The 16,225-nt window shown below is 42.4% G+C and overlaps 1 protein-coding gene across 9 annotated transcripts in view; it reads right to left on the bottom strand.

Moving 5' to 3' along the window:
• The window catches only part of tnxb (tenascin XB), a 155,015-nt gene extending 141,781 nt beyond the window's left edge, over positions 1-13,234 (bottom strand). For 2 of the 9 annotated variants that reach the window (XM_062973571.1, XM_062973570.1), the window contains exon 1: positions 12,910-13,223. The gene's annotated coding sequence lies outside the window, so the exon portion shown is untranslated. Of the gene's footprint in view, positions 1-12,909 lie in introns of all 9 variants that reach the window. The other 7 variants (XM_062973574.1, XM_062973569.1, XM_062973565.1 and 4 more) reach the window with 7 other exon arrangements.
• Between the last annotated feature and the right edge of the window lie 2,991 nt (positions 13,235-16,225).

Raw genomic sequence — 16,225 nt, 5'->3', positions numbered from 1 at the left:
ATATCAGACGGGATCTGATGCCTTTAGGATTTTTTTATGTAGCTGCATGGGATGCAGTTTTCTAAATATGCATTCCTTTATCGGTTCATAGACAGAAGAAGCTTGACACAAGTCACCAACCTCCCTTTTCTTCCTCCATGTCCCCTAAGCAAGAGTCAAAGAATAATAAAATTGGAGGAGACCAGTCCAATTCCTTCTGCCATGCAGGGACACACAAGCAAAGCACTCCCAAGAGATGGACATCCAGCCTCTGCTTTAAAACCTATTGTCAGAGAGGTCACTGAAGACCAGTATTTTCTGTTGGTCATGGAGCTCTGTGTGGAAATTCTATCGTTGATGGGGTTCAAGGGACTCTTTGATTGTAGGTAAACTATAAATTCCAGCAATTACAACTCCCAAATGTCAAAGTCTATTTTCCCCAAACTCCACCAGTGTTCACATTTGGGCATATTGAGTATTTGTGTCCATATCCATGATTGTTTGAGTCCACAGTGCTCTCTGGATGTAGGTGAACTACAACTCCAAAACTCAAGGACAATGCCCACCAAACCCTTCCAGTATTTTCTGTTGGTCTTGGGAGTTCTGTGTGCCAAGATTAGTTCAGTTTGATCATTGGTGGAGTTCAGAATGCTCTTTGATTGTGGGTGAATAATAAATCCCAGTGACTACAACTCCCAAATGACAAAATGATCCCGCCAACCCCACCAGTATTCAAATTTGGGTGTATCGGGTATTTGTGCCAAATTTGGTCCAGTGAATGAAAAATACATCCTGCACATCAGATAGTTACATTAAAATTCGTAACAGTAGCAAAATTACAGTTATGAAGTAGCAACAAAAATAATTTTATGGTTAGGGGTCACCACAACATGAGGAGCCCTACTAAGGGGTCACGGAATTAGGAAAGATAAGAACCACTGCTATAGAGGAGGAGACCAACAAGCTACCAAGCAGTAGCATATTTGATTATCGGGAAGGTCTTCCTAATGCTAAGGAGGGAGCTCTTTCCCTGCAATTGGAAATATGTCCTAGTCTCTAGAGCAGCAGAACACAAGCTGGCCCCCTGCAAGCAACTCACTTTGACTAACTTTGCTGTCTAGTGGTAGCGCTAGCTATATCTTGTCCCCAAAATGGCACCAGAACCTTGGATAGCCCCTTTATAGTCTGACCTAAAATGGACTCTCCCATCCAGCCCTAAGTGATTTTGCCACTTTCTTCCTCTGAAATATAGCCTTCTGCACCCAGTATCCATTGGTGGTTAGCTCCCAAGAACCACTGGGATCTGGTTCTTTTAGAGTCCAAGTTAGATTCAGCTACCAACCCAATTGAATCTACCAGTGGAATGGATGTGGCAAGTGGACACCATCTTGCCCTTTGCCTCAGGAAGGAAAATGTCTTTAAAAGCCTTGTGCCGGGCTGTGGTGCAGCTGGTTAGTAGCCAGCTGCAATAAATCACTACTGACCGAGAGGTCATGAGATCGAAGCCTGGGTCGGATTAAGCTCCCAACCATTAATAGCCTAGCTTGCTGTTGACCTATGCAGCTTGAAAAACAGTTGCATCTGTTGAGTAGAAAATGTAGGTACCGCTTTATGCGGGGAGGCTAATTTAACTAATTTATGGCACCATAAAAACTTCCAGCAGCATGCAGAAAGGAATGAGGAAGTACTCCATCAAGGACTCGGTGTCACAAACGGCCGATTAAGAGGCAGCTCCCCCGTGGCTGGAATTGAGCATACCTTCATGAAGCCAGAAGCTGGAAAATGTTAAATAGCCTCTGTGTCTGTCTATATGTCATATGTCTAATGGCATTGAATGTTTGCCATGTATATGTGCATTGTGATCCTCCCTGAGTCCCCTTTGGGGTGAGAAGGGAAGAATATAAATACTGATAATAAATGAATGAATGTCTGTGGCCCCTATTTCCCTTTTCTGTGACCACCCATCTAAAATGCTTTCCACTACCCTGAGAATGATAACAATTAGCCAAACTACACGCAGGGAAGGCTAAAATCCGAAAGTGGGGCTGTGACAAAGGTTGAACCAAAGGAAGCTGAGATGTTTAGGAAAGGAAACAAGAACCGCCCATGAGCTTTGCCAAAAACCATGTGCATTGACCTCAAAGGAACAATGTGGATCTGCTTTGCAAATTCTCCTTTACGGCTTCGTGACTTCTCTTTGAGTTCAGATCCGCTCATTCTCCATGCATCACCCATGCTTTGCAAAACACACGCGCAAAACACACCCAATCCTTTATCAGACAATGACACACTAATAAAGATTGTTGGAATGTGAAGACAAGAAGAGGCACGGAATTGCATAATTTATCATTCGCTCTTTATTACCTCCCTCATATTTGTGATCCAGTTAATAAACGGTATATAATATTTAGCCTTTCCCCTTGTTTGTAGTTACAGTACGTTTTGTTTTGCTTGGGGAGTTTACATAACTGCCGAATTGTTGCCTGCTTGGCCTTTTTATATTGTTTATTCTTTTGGTATGTTTTAGGCAATGGAGAACTTGTGTTTGAATGGTCTGTGACAGCAAAATGTATACTTTATGGATTTACGCCCAGTCCAGTAATAGGTTCCCACCCCAGATATGCAATTGATTAATAAATGAAACACACATCAGTGGGGTTTTGGGTCTCCTTTGTATTTCACCCTAAAAAGAGACTGAGCCCCATTCCACACTGCCTCTATATCCCAGGATCTAATCTTCTTATCCCAGATTATCTGGCAGTGGGGACTCATATAATCCATTTTAAGCAGATAATCCGGGATATAGGACAGTGCAGAAGGGACCTGAGGGTGCATCTCCACTGTAGAAATAACACAGTTTGGCACCACTTGAACTGCTATGGAATCCTGGGAGTTGTAGTTTGGTGAGGCACCAGCAGCCTTTGGCAGAAAAGGCTCAAGATCTTACAAAACTACAATTCCAAGTATTCCACTACATTGAAGTATGACTTCTCAATATATTCATTACACCTGCCCAGGTGTCTCCCTAAGGATAAAATAGTCCCATTTTTTAATGCTGGTTTTTTAAAAATATTATATTTCTGCCCTTAAGCCCTGCTTGGACAGATTGCACATGGCAGGTGTTTTATAAATACTACTTTTAAAATATTGTTAATTTGTAAAGGTCCCACTGTGTTCCCAAGTAAGTTTGGATAGGATGTCAGATATTCTGTGTTCCCAGATCGAGAGCAGCCAGTACTCAGTGCCCAAAGCCAGCCAAATTATTTTGGCAGCAGAAAAATCCCACAAGCACCTTTCCCTACTGTCCCAGAAGAAGCATAACAGAAGCAACAAAATAAATAACATTTCACCATTTGTCCAGGACACCAAAATCTGCTGCCTAGGGAAATTGTCTCACTTTTTCTAATAGCAAAGCGGGTTAAGGGTTTTCAGCGGGTCCCTTGTGGGCCAGGCTTAATGTTTCTGGTCAGCTCTAAGCTTCTATAAAGACCTCAGAAATGCATTAAGCCAAACATGACTGCTTATATAGTAGTCTTTAAGGGGACCATCCCCAAGTGCGAATCAGGGCCCTTCCATACAGTCATATAAACTGATAATGTGGATTATCTCCATGCCTCACAACCTCTGTGATATAGATGACATGAGAGATAACACCAAGAGAGATCCTTTGAAAAGTCAAAAAGTCCGGTTTATTATTTTCAGCTGAGTCTCTGGAAGTGGAATCTCTTCCAAAAAGCAAACCAGAGCCCCGATCAAGGCGTTGTCATTGCCTTTTATACATTTTCAGACAAAGAACATGCTTCTACATATATCTCGTCATTAGTACGTCACTTCATATGTTTACATACATGGGCATAAATATGCACAATCAGCATTTTCCTATCTAAGCACTCTAAAAACTGTAGCAAGTCACAGACACCAAAAGAGAGATCCATCAAGAGGCTACTCTTAACCTGTCAAAAGTCTGTTCTCCTTCCATTGGAATGTACTAGGAACCAATTCACACTGGAATGTATAGATAACAGGCCCCCCTTCTCCCAGCTTGTACATTTACACAGATCCCTGCACTTCTTTGTGTCTGTGTATGAGTGCCTGTTACAGAGACAGCATGATTTTTCTACATTTCAGTGCTTCTAATGTGCATACATGTCTAAAAATCTATATTTTTCAATTCCTCATCATGCCTGCCATAGATGTGGGCAAAACGTCAGGAGAGAATCCTTCTAGAACATGGCCATACAGCCGGAATACATACAACAACCCTGTGATACTGGCCATGAAAGCCTTCGACAACACATGTGTCCTATGTGTTGTCGAAGGCTTTCATGGCCGGAATCACTGGGTTACTGTGAGTTTTCCAGGCTGTATGGCCATGTTCCAGAAGCATTCTCTCCTGACATTTCGCCCATATCTATGGCAAGCATCTTCCGAGGTGGTGAGGTCTGTTGGAAACTAGGCAAGTGTGGTTTATATATCTGTGGCATAGTGTCCAGGGTGGGAGAAGGAACTCTTGTCTGTTTGAGGCAAGTGTGAATGCGAATATAAATCCCACTTGCCTAGTTTCTAACAGATCTCACAACTTCTGAGGATACCTGCCATAGTTGTGGGCAAAACAACAGGAGATAATGCTTCTGGAACGTGGACATACAGCCTGGAAAACTCATAGCAACCCAAAATGTGTCCTCTGTAGGCATTTTGGGATCCTCTATTTTGGGGGTATTCTTGGACCATAAGCCCTTCATTTCAATATGTTTTGTGATTATCCAGTTTTGAAAAGCCTGGAAATGCATCCCTTGTAGATTCCAGGGCTGTAATGTACTTAAATATCAGTCTGTTAGAGACTGATCCAACTTTCTAGGATCGTTTGCCAGTGGACTCATCTTATTCTCATCTAAGAGAGGAAAGTGGGTAATAATCATCATCATTAATTGAAATACATAGCACATCATCAATTTTAAACAATAAATGTTTACATTTACCTTTTCTTAGTATAGGCAGTCCCTATACTATTCTTGGACCAGAAGCCCTTCATTTCAATATGTTTTGTGATTATGGACAGTTTTGAAAAGCCCGGAACTGTATCCCTTGCAGATCTGGGACTGTAATGTACTTAAATATCAGTCTGTTGGAGATATTACAGAATTTTAAACATCCTTCCAACTTGCATTGTTTGCCAATGGACTCATCTTAGTCCTGTACATTGATAACCTCCATATGCTTTGCATGAGTTGGTGACCTGCCAACCACTAGACAGAATGACTGTTTAATTTTTTAAAATTCTGATGTCACATTGTTCTGACACATAATTCATTGTGTGCGATTTCCCTCTTCCTCTCATTTTACATCACATTTGTTTGTGTTTTTTTATAAATCAACTTGTCATTTAACTTTTTCTATCTCTTGCTCTATCCTTCTATCTCTGGACTACTAGTTTAGTCTATGGTTGCATCTCTACACTGTAGAATCAATGCATTTTGATACCACTTTTACTGCTATAGCTCAATTCCATGGACTTTGGAGTTCTAGTTTGGTGAGGCTCCAGTACTTTTGGCAGAGAAGGCTTAACAGTGGTTTGCAACCTGTGGGTCCCCAGATGTTTTGGCCTTCGACTCCCAGAACTCCTAACAGCTGGTAAACTGGCTGGGATTCTGGGAGCTGTAGACCAAAATATCTGTGGACTCACAGGTTAAGAACCAGTGTTAAGCCTTCTCTGCCAAAAGCACATGGAGGATGGAGCGACAGCAAACTTCAATGGCGAGAATCAAGCACAACCTCTAGGACACCGAAGATGGGAAAAGCATATATACCTCTATCGCCTGTCTGTGTATAATGGCATTGAATGTTCATCCTATATGTATTCTGTGATCTGCCCTGAGTCCCTTTTGGTGTGAGAAGGGATGGATTATAAATGCTATAAACAAACAAACAAACAGGACCTCGTTTTGCTGTCCCCATTGGCCTGAGGCCTGATATCCTCCAGTGAGGATATTCTGGAGTGTCAATCAAACTCCAGAGCATCCCAACTGTTCCTGAAATCCACATTAAACCAGATTAACCTGGTTTAACCTATGATATTTAGAGAAAGTGGACAAGCATCGTGGACAGCCAGAGGCCAACTCAGACTGAGCCCATGTTGATGAGTCCCAGGTCTTTGGGTGCATCTACAGACAGTCCCCAAGTTACGAAAACGAGATAGGTTCTGGAGGTTTGTTCTTAAGATGAATTTGTATGTAAGTTGGGACAGGTACATTTTTAAGTGTAACTCCAACCATACACACACATACACACAACTCGTTAGGTTTTTTTAATTCATTCATTTATGTTCCATGAATAGAAAGACTTTCGGTCTCACCATCATCATCATCATCATCATCATCATCATCATCATCCTCATAATCTTCACTACAGGTCCTGCTTATGAAATAGAAAAAAACACCCCTGGAGGAAAAGTCAATAAGGAGGTAAAAGGAAAGCAAACAAACCCAGACAGAAGTTAGGTGGTCAGTCTCCGGATGGTGATCCTCACGCATATCACAAGAGTCTGTTGGTGTGATAGTTTGAACACTAGATAGACGTTAGATCTCATCACACTAGAGCATGGATCCACTTTAGATCCAGTTTCTGCCTCCTAGTGGGCTTGTAGTTTAGTGGGGGGGGGGAACATTTGAAATGCTCAGCCAGAAAGATCCTGGGCCTTACTAAACTACAAACCGCAGAATTCTCCAGGAGGCAGAAACCATATTTATAGTAGATCAATGCTCTAGTGCTGTGGTTCTCAACCTGTGGATCCTCGGGTATTTTGGCCTACAACTCCCAGAAATCCCAGCCAGTTTACCAGCTGTAGGATTTCTGGGAGTTGAAGGCCAAAATATCTCAGGACCCACAGGTTGAGAACCACTGCTCTAGTGTGATGAGGCTGTATGACTTTGAAGACCACGGTTTGCTTTTTGAGTCAACCATGAAGCCCACTAGGTGACCTTGGACAAGTCACACCCTCTCAGCTTCATAGAATCATAGAATCGTAGAGTTGGAAGAGACCTCACGGGCCATCCAGTCCAACCCCTTGCAAGAAGCAGGAAAATCTCATTCAAAGCACCCCCGACAGATGGCCATCCAGCCTCTACTTAAAAGCCTCCAAAGAAGGAGCCTCCACCACAGTCCGGGGCAGAGAGTTCCACTACTGAACAGCTCTCACAGTGAGGAAGTTCTTCCTGATGTTCAGGTGGAATCTCCTTTCTTTCCTGTAGTTTGAAGCCATTGTTCTGCATTCTAGTCTCCAGGGCAGCAGAAAACAAGTTTGCTCCTTCCTCCCTATGACTTCCCCTCACGTATTTGTACATGGCTATCATGTCTCCTCTCAGCCTTCTCTTCTGCAGGCTAAACATACCCAGCTCTTTAAGCCGCTCCTCATAGGGCTTGTTCTCCAGACCCTTAATCATTTTAGTCACCCTCCTCTGGACACTTTCCGGCTTGTCAACATCTCCCTTCAACTGCGGTGCCCAGAATTGGACACAGTGTGATTCCAGGTGTGGCCTGACCAAGGCAGAATAGAGGGGTAACATGACTTCCCTGGATCAAGACACTATACCCCTATTGATGCAGGCCAAAATCCCATTGGCTTTTTTTGCCGCTGCATCACATTGTAGGCTCATGTTTAACTTGTTGTCCACAAGGACACCAAGATCTTCAAAGGTAGCCAATGGCAAACTTCTTCTGAAAAATCTTTTCCAAGAAAACCCTGGCCTTAGGGTCACTGTAGGTTGGAAATGACTTGACGGCACACGACAACAGCAATGGATTTCATTGAATCCTAGATTTGGAAGAGACTACAAGGGCTATCCAATCCAACACCATTCTGTCATACAGAATACAGAATGAAAACACTCCTTGACAGATGGCTATGGTGAACATCCTTTGAAAACAGTGTAGCTTTGGAAGTCTTTTTTTAATGACAGGGAGATAATTGCCAAGATTACTCATTTCTTCATTGGAAGGAAATGAGTGAAAAATCACATCCTGATTGCCGCCTGCCTTTCATAACCATTTCAAAAGTTATAGCCCTGTCCGTATGTTGTAGCGAAAAACAGAAAACAGGCCTGCGGGACCATCGAAACTCCCAAATCCATGGCAAACGTTTTCATGGACCGCAGCCCATTTCAGTTAGAGATGCTTTGGAAGATTTTTCTCTCGCTCTTGATCCATCTCCCTGAAAATAATAGCAAACACTGTAATCTGACTATATGGCAGGCATGGGCAAACTTCGGCCCTCCAGGTGTTTTGGACTTCAGCTTCCACAATTCCTAACAGCCGGTGGAAGCTGAAGTCCAAAACACCTGGAGGGCCGAAGTTTGCCCATGCCCGCTATATAGTCATCCTTCTAATAAAAATTTGCTCTCTCTAGGGATGTCTCGTGCATCTAGCATGACTCTGGTTAACTTCCGCTGGAAACTAGCCATGGAATATTTATTTTATTTATTTACAGCATTTCTACCCCGCCTTTCTCACCCGACGGGACTCAAGGCGGCTTACAGTAAATAAGCAAAATTCAGTGCCCGAAAACAATACACTAAAACAACAATTCATATATAATAAAGAATAACATTACAGAGTAAAAACACATCATACATCCAAAATCCAAAATCCTCATACGTAAATCTTAGTCCAGACCACGTGAAATCGATTGCAGGACCTAGAGTTTCCTAGAGAGGTATTTTCTCTAGAAATCTCTAAATCCTCCAGCATGACTAGAGGAAATTTGATACAGTAGAGTCTCACTTATCCAACACTCGCTTATCCAACGTTCTGGATTATCCAACGCATTTTTGTAGTCAATGTTTTTAATACATCATGATATTTTGGTGCTAAATTCATAAATACAGTAATTACTACATAGCATTACTGCATATTGAGCTACTTTTTCTGTAAAATTTGTTGTATAACATGATGTTTTGGTGCTTAATTTGTAAAATCATAACCTAATTTGATGTTTGATAGGCTTCTCCTTAATGACTCCTTATTATCCAACATATTCGCTTATCCAACATTCTGCCGGCCCATTTATGTCGGATAAGTGAGACTCTACTGTATTAGAATTTCACTAGAAGGCCTAGAGAGGACATACCTGAACTTCAAATGTGGAGGGATGACTGTCCTTGGGTCAAAAGCATGCCATAAACATTGCCCTGGAGAGCCTAGGATGGCCCACAAAAACTTCAGGGTTGGATCATTTTTGGAGTGTGGGCAAGTGAAGCTGTAGATATGTGGATAAGGGATCACAGTGTATTTTAGGGTTGTTGTGTGTTTTCCGGGCTGTATGGCCATGTTCCAGAAGTATTCTCTCCTGAAGTTTTGCCCACATCTATATACCTCACAACCTCTGAGGATGCCTGCCATAGATGTGGGCGAAACATCAGGAGAGAATACTTCTGGAACATGGCCATACAGCCCGGAAAACACACAACAACCCTGTGATTCCGGCCAAGAAAGCCTTTGACAACATACTGTATTTTGCTTTTGATGTTGCTGACAGCCATCTAGCACATCATATTCACATCTAATCCCAGTAACAGAACTGAGGGTACCTATAGTCTGAAACTGCATTATAATAATCAGTGTATTCATATAATATAGTGCAATGTGGTTAAATGGCATTATATGAGGCCCCATCTACACTGCATATCATTCAATTTCTGAATCCAATCAAGATTATCTGCTTTGACAATCCCAGTGTACATCCAGCCTAAGAGAGTATACGTTATTTTTATGCCACAGCTGAGGCTTGAATTTAGTTCCAATAACGTTTATAAAAATAATTTCAAACAAAATATTTTTGGAGCTATTTTCACTTTTAAATGCCGTGGCTTAATGCTGTGAAATCTTGGGATTTAGTTTGCGGAAACTTTAGAACTCTTTGGTTGAGAATTATACATTTCATCTAAATCCATAGACTGGAGCTATGGAAGTTAAAGTGGAGTCAAAGTGTTATAGGTTGTTGTGAGTTTTCTGGGCTGTATGGCCATGTCCCAGAAGCATTCTCTCCTAACGTTTCACCCACATCTATGGCAAGCATCCTCAGAGGTTGTGAGGTCAGATGGAAATTAAGCAAGTGGGGTTTATATGTCTCTGGAATGTCCAGAGTGGGAGAAAAAACTCTTGTCTGTTGGAGGCAAGTGTGAATGTTGCAAATGGTCAGTTTGATTAGCATTGAATAGCCTTGCAGCATCAATGCCTGTCTGCTTCCTGCCTAGGGGAATCCCTTGTTGGGAGGTGTTAGCTGGCCCTGATGGTTTCTTGTCTGGAATTCCACAGTTTTCTGAGTGCAGTTCTGCTGATTTTAGAGTTTTTAAAATACTGGTAGCCAGTATTTAAAGGCTATTCAATGCTAATCATGGCAGCCAATGGCAACATCCACACTTGCCTCAAACAGACAAGAATTCTTTCTCTCACCCTGGACATTATTCCACAGATATATAACCCTCACTTGCCTAGTTTCCAACAGACCTCACAACCTCTGAGGCTGCCTGCCATACGTGTAGGCAAAACGTCAGGAGAGAATGCTTCTGGAACATGGCCATACAGCCTGGAAAACTCGCAGCAACCCAGTAATTCCAGCCATGAAAGCCTTCGACAACAACTTTAGAACTCTTTGGTCGAGAATTCTAAATTCCATCCGGATCCATAGACTGGAATGATAGAAGTGGAGTCACCCCCCCCCCCCCACATACACACAAAACTACAACTCTCAGAATTCTAGAGGATAGTGCTATGAAGCTTAAAGGGGGTATCAAAAGGATGTACAGTAACTGCTAGAGATGAATACACTCCAAATGTATGGTGACTTACAGTTTCCCTGACCTCTGGACAAACCTGTGAGGATGCCAGCCACAGATGCAGACAAAATGTCAGAAGATAATGTTACTGCAACATGGCCATACAGCTCAAAAAACTCACAGCAACCCAGTTTCCCTACCCTCTGTAGATTTATCCAACACATATGTTAATCTGATTTTAGGACTGCCAAAACATCTTACAATTTGATACAGCTACACAGAACTTCAATAAATCAGTGCAGCTTGACACCAGTTTAACTATGGATAAGAGCTACGGTAGCGCAGTGGGTTAAACCCTTGTGCTGCCTGAACTGCGGACTTGAAGGTTGGGTTAATGACCTGAAAGTTGCTGGTTTGAATCCACGAGATGGGGTGAGCTCCTGTTTGTCAGCTCTAGCTTGTGAAGACATGAAAGAAGACTTCCAGCAGGATGGTAACACATCCAGGTGTCTCCTGGACAACGTCTCTGTAGACGGCCAATTCTCACACACCAGAAGCAACTTGCAGTATATTCTCAAGTCGATACGATTAAAAAAATCCTCTTCCATCTCTAAGCATCAATATGCTTCCCCTCTTTTTTCTCATTCATAAAAATCCATAGGAGAAAATTCATATATTGGGAAATATGTGGTACATATAGAACTTATTTTTAACTAACTGTAGAAGCTATCCACTTGGAAGGATGATAAGAGATAACTGGAGATGATGAAGCAACAGAAAAACCCACCTGGATTATAAATTCACAAGGCTTCCTAGACCATATAATAAATTCTTTCAGGAGGGTAAATACTACAAGCATTTAAAAAGAATCTAGAATTAATCTAGAATTTACCTTTTTTCCATCCATCCATCTTTTCTCCATCTCCCCTTCCATTTTATCCTCTCACTCGACCCATTCATTCACACAGAGCTTAAGTCAAGCGAATGCTCAGATAAGAACAACTTTTTGCCTCTCCAAGGTAGAACTTGTGGGGAGTTGGACACTCCTTGCTAATAGCTTTAGGATCATGGGATTTGTAGTTTGGTCAAAGCTTTATTTGACAAAGAAGGGTAATGAGCTTGTAAAACAACAATATTCATGACTCCATATCATAGACACAGGGCAGTTTTTTTTCATGTCAGAAGCGACATGAGAACATACTGTAAGTCGCTTCTGGTGTGAGATAATTGGCTGTCTACAGAGACATTGCCCATGGGACACCCGGATGTATTACCATCCTGCTGGGAGGCTTCTCTCATGTCCCCGCATGCTAGAGCTGACAGATGGGAGCTCACCTCGTGGATTCAAACCAGCAACCTACAGATCAGTAACCCAACCTTCAGGTCAGCAGTCCAGCCGGCACAAGAGTTTAACCTATTGTGGCACTGCGGCTCCTTTCAGTTCAGTTCAGGCGAGTTCAAGTGGTGTCAAAACTGCATTCATTCTACAATGTATATGCATCTTAGATCTCCCCAAATTCATCCCATCAGTAAGGATATTATGGTGGGAGAGAATTCTGGAACTTGCATTCTGTAATGCAGGATAGGTTAGTAGTTTGAATCCGGGGGAGCGGGATGAGCTCCCATCTGTCAGCTCTAGCTCCCCATGTGGGGACATGAGAGAAGCCTCCCACAGGATGCTAAAACATGAAACATCCGGGCGTCCCCTGGGCAACATCCTTGGAGACAGCCAATTCTCTCACACCAAGTTGTTCCTGACACGGAAAAAAAAAATCTGAAAAGTCACTTGTCCGACTTTGGTGAAACATCAGGCACATTTCTTGTATCCACTTTAATTGCCGTGGCTTAATACAATGGAATGATGAAATTTGTAGTTTTGTGGGGCACCAGCCCTGTTAAGACTACAACTCCCTGGATTCCATTCCATTGCACCTTGGTAGTTAAAAGTGGTGTCAAACTGCATTCATTCTACAGTGAAGATGCACCCTTACAACATTCTCCCCTTTTCATCAGGTTCTACTCTGGACAAAAAAATTCCTTATACAAATGTAACAAACACTAGTATTTCATATGAAGCATTTCATGCTTTTTTGCCTATAGATTCCAACTCCCCGTGCTACATTTAGCCAGACCAGCTCTGTATAGAAAGTTCCCTTCTTACTTGGAAAAGTTGGAGATGCTGATGGAGAGAAGAGCTGCCCTCCTCCGCTGCCTCTCTGTTTCGTTCCCTCTTTCTCTGTGCGTCTTTTTCTCTCTCCTGCCCTGGAGAGGAGGCGAGAGAACAGTGCTGGCCGTTGGAGTTTCTGGCTCAGCACACTGCCGGGGTGTGAGCAAGCATATGTGCATCACTCGCTCACACTCACAGACACACACACACACACAGGCACTCCTTTGCTCCCTGTTCAGCTTGGAAGCAGAGGCCTTCAGACACGCAAAAAAACCCATGAGATCATAATGGGAATCACTGATAAACATCTTGGCACACGGCAAGGCGATGCACACACAACTTTTGTGTTCCAACACACTTGTTCCTGTAATTCCCATCACATTTCCCCCGTTCTGTTTGCCGTATTGCTTTCTCTTTCTTTATCTCTGCCTCTGCCTTGTTTTTCCTTCCTTCCTTGGGGGGAAAAAACACGTTCCATTAATATATTTGATCGTTATCCTATGTACCCCATTTTGTTTACTATCCTTTCTTTTATCCCACACGATAGGAGTATCTGGGGCTCCCAGTGGCGCAGTGTGTTAAAGCGCTGAGCTGCTGAATTTGCAGACCAAAAAGTCACAGGTTCGAATCCGAGGAGCGGAGTGAGCACCCACTGGTAGCTCCAGCTTCTGCCAACCTAGCAGTTGGAAAACGTGCAAATGTGAGTAGATCACTAAGTACCGCTCCGGTGGGAAGGTAAAGGCGCTCCATGCAGTCATACCAGCCAGATGACCTTGGAGGTGTCTATGGACAACGCCGGCTCTTCGGCTTAGAAATGGAGATGAGCACCAACCCCCAGAGTCAGACACGACTGGACTTAACATCAGGGGAAAACGTTTACTGTATATACTCGAGTATAAGCCTAGTTTTTCAGCCCTTTTTTTAAGACTGAAAAAGCCCCCCTCGGCTTATACTCGGGTGAGGGTCCTGGTTGGCTTATATTTGGGTTAGCTTATACTCGAGAATATATGGTACATTTATTATTTTTCTCTATTATTATTGGTATTATTACATTTATTATTTTTTCTGTTATTGTTGCTACTATTACATTTATTTTACTCTATTTTTATTATCATTGATACATTTATTATTTCACTCTGATCTTATTATTATTACATGTATTATTTCACTCTATTATTACATGTATTATTTTCCTGTATTTATTATTATTATTGTTACTATTATTATTTTACTCTATTATTATTAAAAGGATACATAAGCACATTTACATTGAAGAAGATGAGAATAATGATTTGATCAGAGTTGGACAGTCTTATTTTAAATTTGAGCTTTATGTAAATATTCAAAAACATTTAACCTACTGGTGCCTCAATTAATGTAATTTTATTGGTATCTATTTTTATTTCTGAAATTTACCACTCTCGGCTTATACTGGAGTCAATGTTCCGTGTTTTTTTGTGGTAAAAAAACTTATATCGGCTTATATTCGGGTCGGCTTATACTCGAGTATATACAGTACCTTTACCTTTATAGGAGCATCTATGTTGTAGAATAAATGCAGTCTGTCACAACTTTAGCTGCTATGGTTCAGGGGTGTGGAATCATTGGAGATGAAGCGACTTGCAGTTGCTTCAGGTTTGAGAGAATTTGCTGTCTGCAAGGACGTTGCCCAGGGGATGCCCAGATGTTTGATGTTTTACTATCCTTTGTGGGAGGCTTCTCTTATGTCCCTACATAGGGAGCTAGGGCTGACAGAGGGAGCTTATCAGCTCTCCTCAGATTCGAACGGCCGACCTGTCTGTCAGCTGTGCTGCCAGCACAAGGGTTTAACCCACTGCACCACCAGGGGCTCAAACAAATTGGAGATGGTATTTGTTGAGGTACCAGCACCTTGGAGTAAAAAATGGTGAAAGACCTTGTAAAAATACAGCTGCAAGGATCTCAAAGCATTGGGCCATGGCAAATATATTGGTGTCACACTTCATGAGTAAATAAATATGTTTACATAAACATATAGGCTACTGAACGGAGTTCCGATTTTCTTGGGTGTGCATGTGTATATGCCTTCATGTTCATGGCAACCCCATGAGCTCCACTGGTATTTTTCAGGCCAGGAATACTCGCAACCTCTGAGGATACCGGCCATAAATGTGGGCGAAACGTCAGGAGAGAATACTGCTGGAACATGGCTATACAGCCCGGAAAACACACAACAACCCCGTGATTCTGGCAATGAAAGCCTTCAACAACACTCAGAGGTGGTTTTGCCAGTTCCTTCCTCTGAAAGATAGCACATGCGCAGACAACCACACAATGTACTTTTTCATTTAATTTATATCCCACACCTTGCAATAGTCCTAATTTTGGGACATTCTCAATCAATTCTTCGCCATTCAATTCTTTCAGCAGCTCTTAAACAATCCCAGATTGCTTTGTTCTCAGCTGGCTTCATTTGCTGCTAAATAAACTCAAAATGCAGAAGTACTCAAATTATTCAACAGAGCAAGAGAAGAGTCCTGCCATTCTCAGTTGGCTCAACCAAACGCAAACTACTGCAGCCTCTTCTAGTTTTGTGTGTTTTTCTTCATTAATAAAAGGTAAAGGTTTCTCCTTGACAGTAAGTCCAGTCGTGTCTGACTCTGGGGGTTGCTGCTCATTTCCATTTCTAAGCCAAAGAACCGGCATTGTCTGTAGATGTCTCCTAGGTCACATGGCTGGCATGACTGCATGGAGCATCCTTATCTTGATGTAGGAAAGTGGGGTTTATATATCTGTGGAATGTTGTGCTGGGAGAAAGAACTCTTGTTTGTTGGAGGCAGGTGTGAATGTTGCAATTGGCCACCATGATTAGCATTGAATAGCTCTTCAGCTTCAAGCCCTGGCTGCTTCCTGGCTGGGGAATCTTTTGTTGGGAGGTGTTAGCTGGTCCTGGTTGATACATATCTGGAATTCCTCTGTTTTCTGAGTGGTGTTCCCAACAAAGGATTCCCAATGAAGGATTCCCCCAGGCAGTAAGCAGCCAGACCTTGAAGATGAAAGGCTATTCAATGCTAATCTAGGTGGCCAACTGCAACATTCAAACCTGCCCCAAACAGGCAAGAGTTCTTTCTTCCACCCTAAACATTCCACAGATATATAAACCCCACTTGCCTACTTTCCAAAAGACCTCACAATCTCTGAAGATGCCTGGCATAGATGTGTGTGAAACATCAGGAGAGAATGCTTCTGGCCATACAACCCAGAAAACTTACAGCAACCCAGTGATTTCCACCATGAAAGCCTTTGACAACACATTAAAGGATATGATTCC

The sequence above is a fragment of the Anolis carolinensis genome, chromosome 2 (assembly GCF_035594765.1).
Source record: "Anolis carolinensis isolate JA03-04 chromosome 2, rAnoCar3.1.pri, whole genome shotgun sequence".
In the NCBI taxonomy this organism is placed as follows: domain Eukaryota; kingdom Metazoa; phylum Chordata; class Lepidosauria; order Squamata; family Dactyloidae; genus Anolis; species Anolis carolinensis.
The sequence above is the reverse complement of the archived record's forward strand: the minus strand, read 5'-3'. Positions and strand labels throughout refer to the sequence as shown.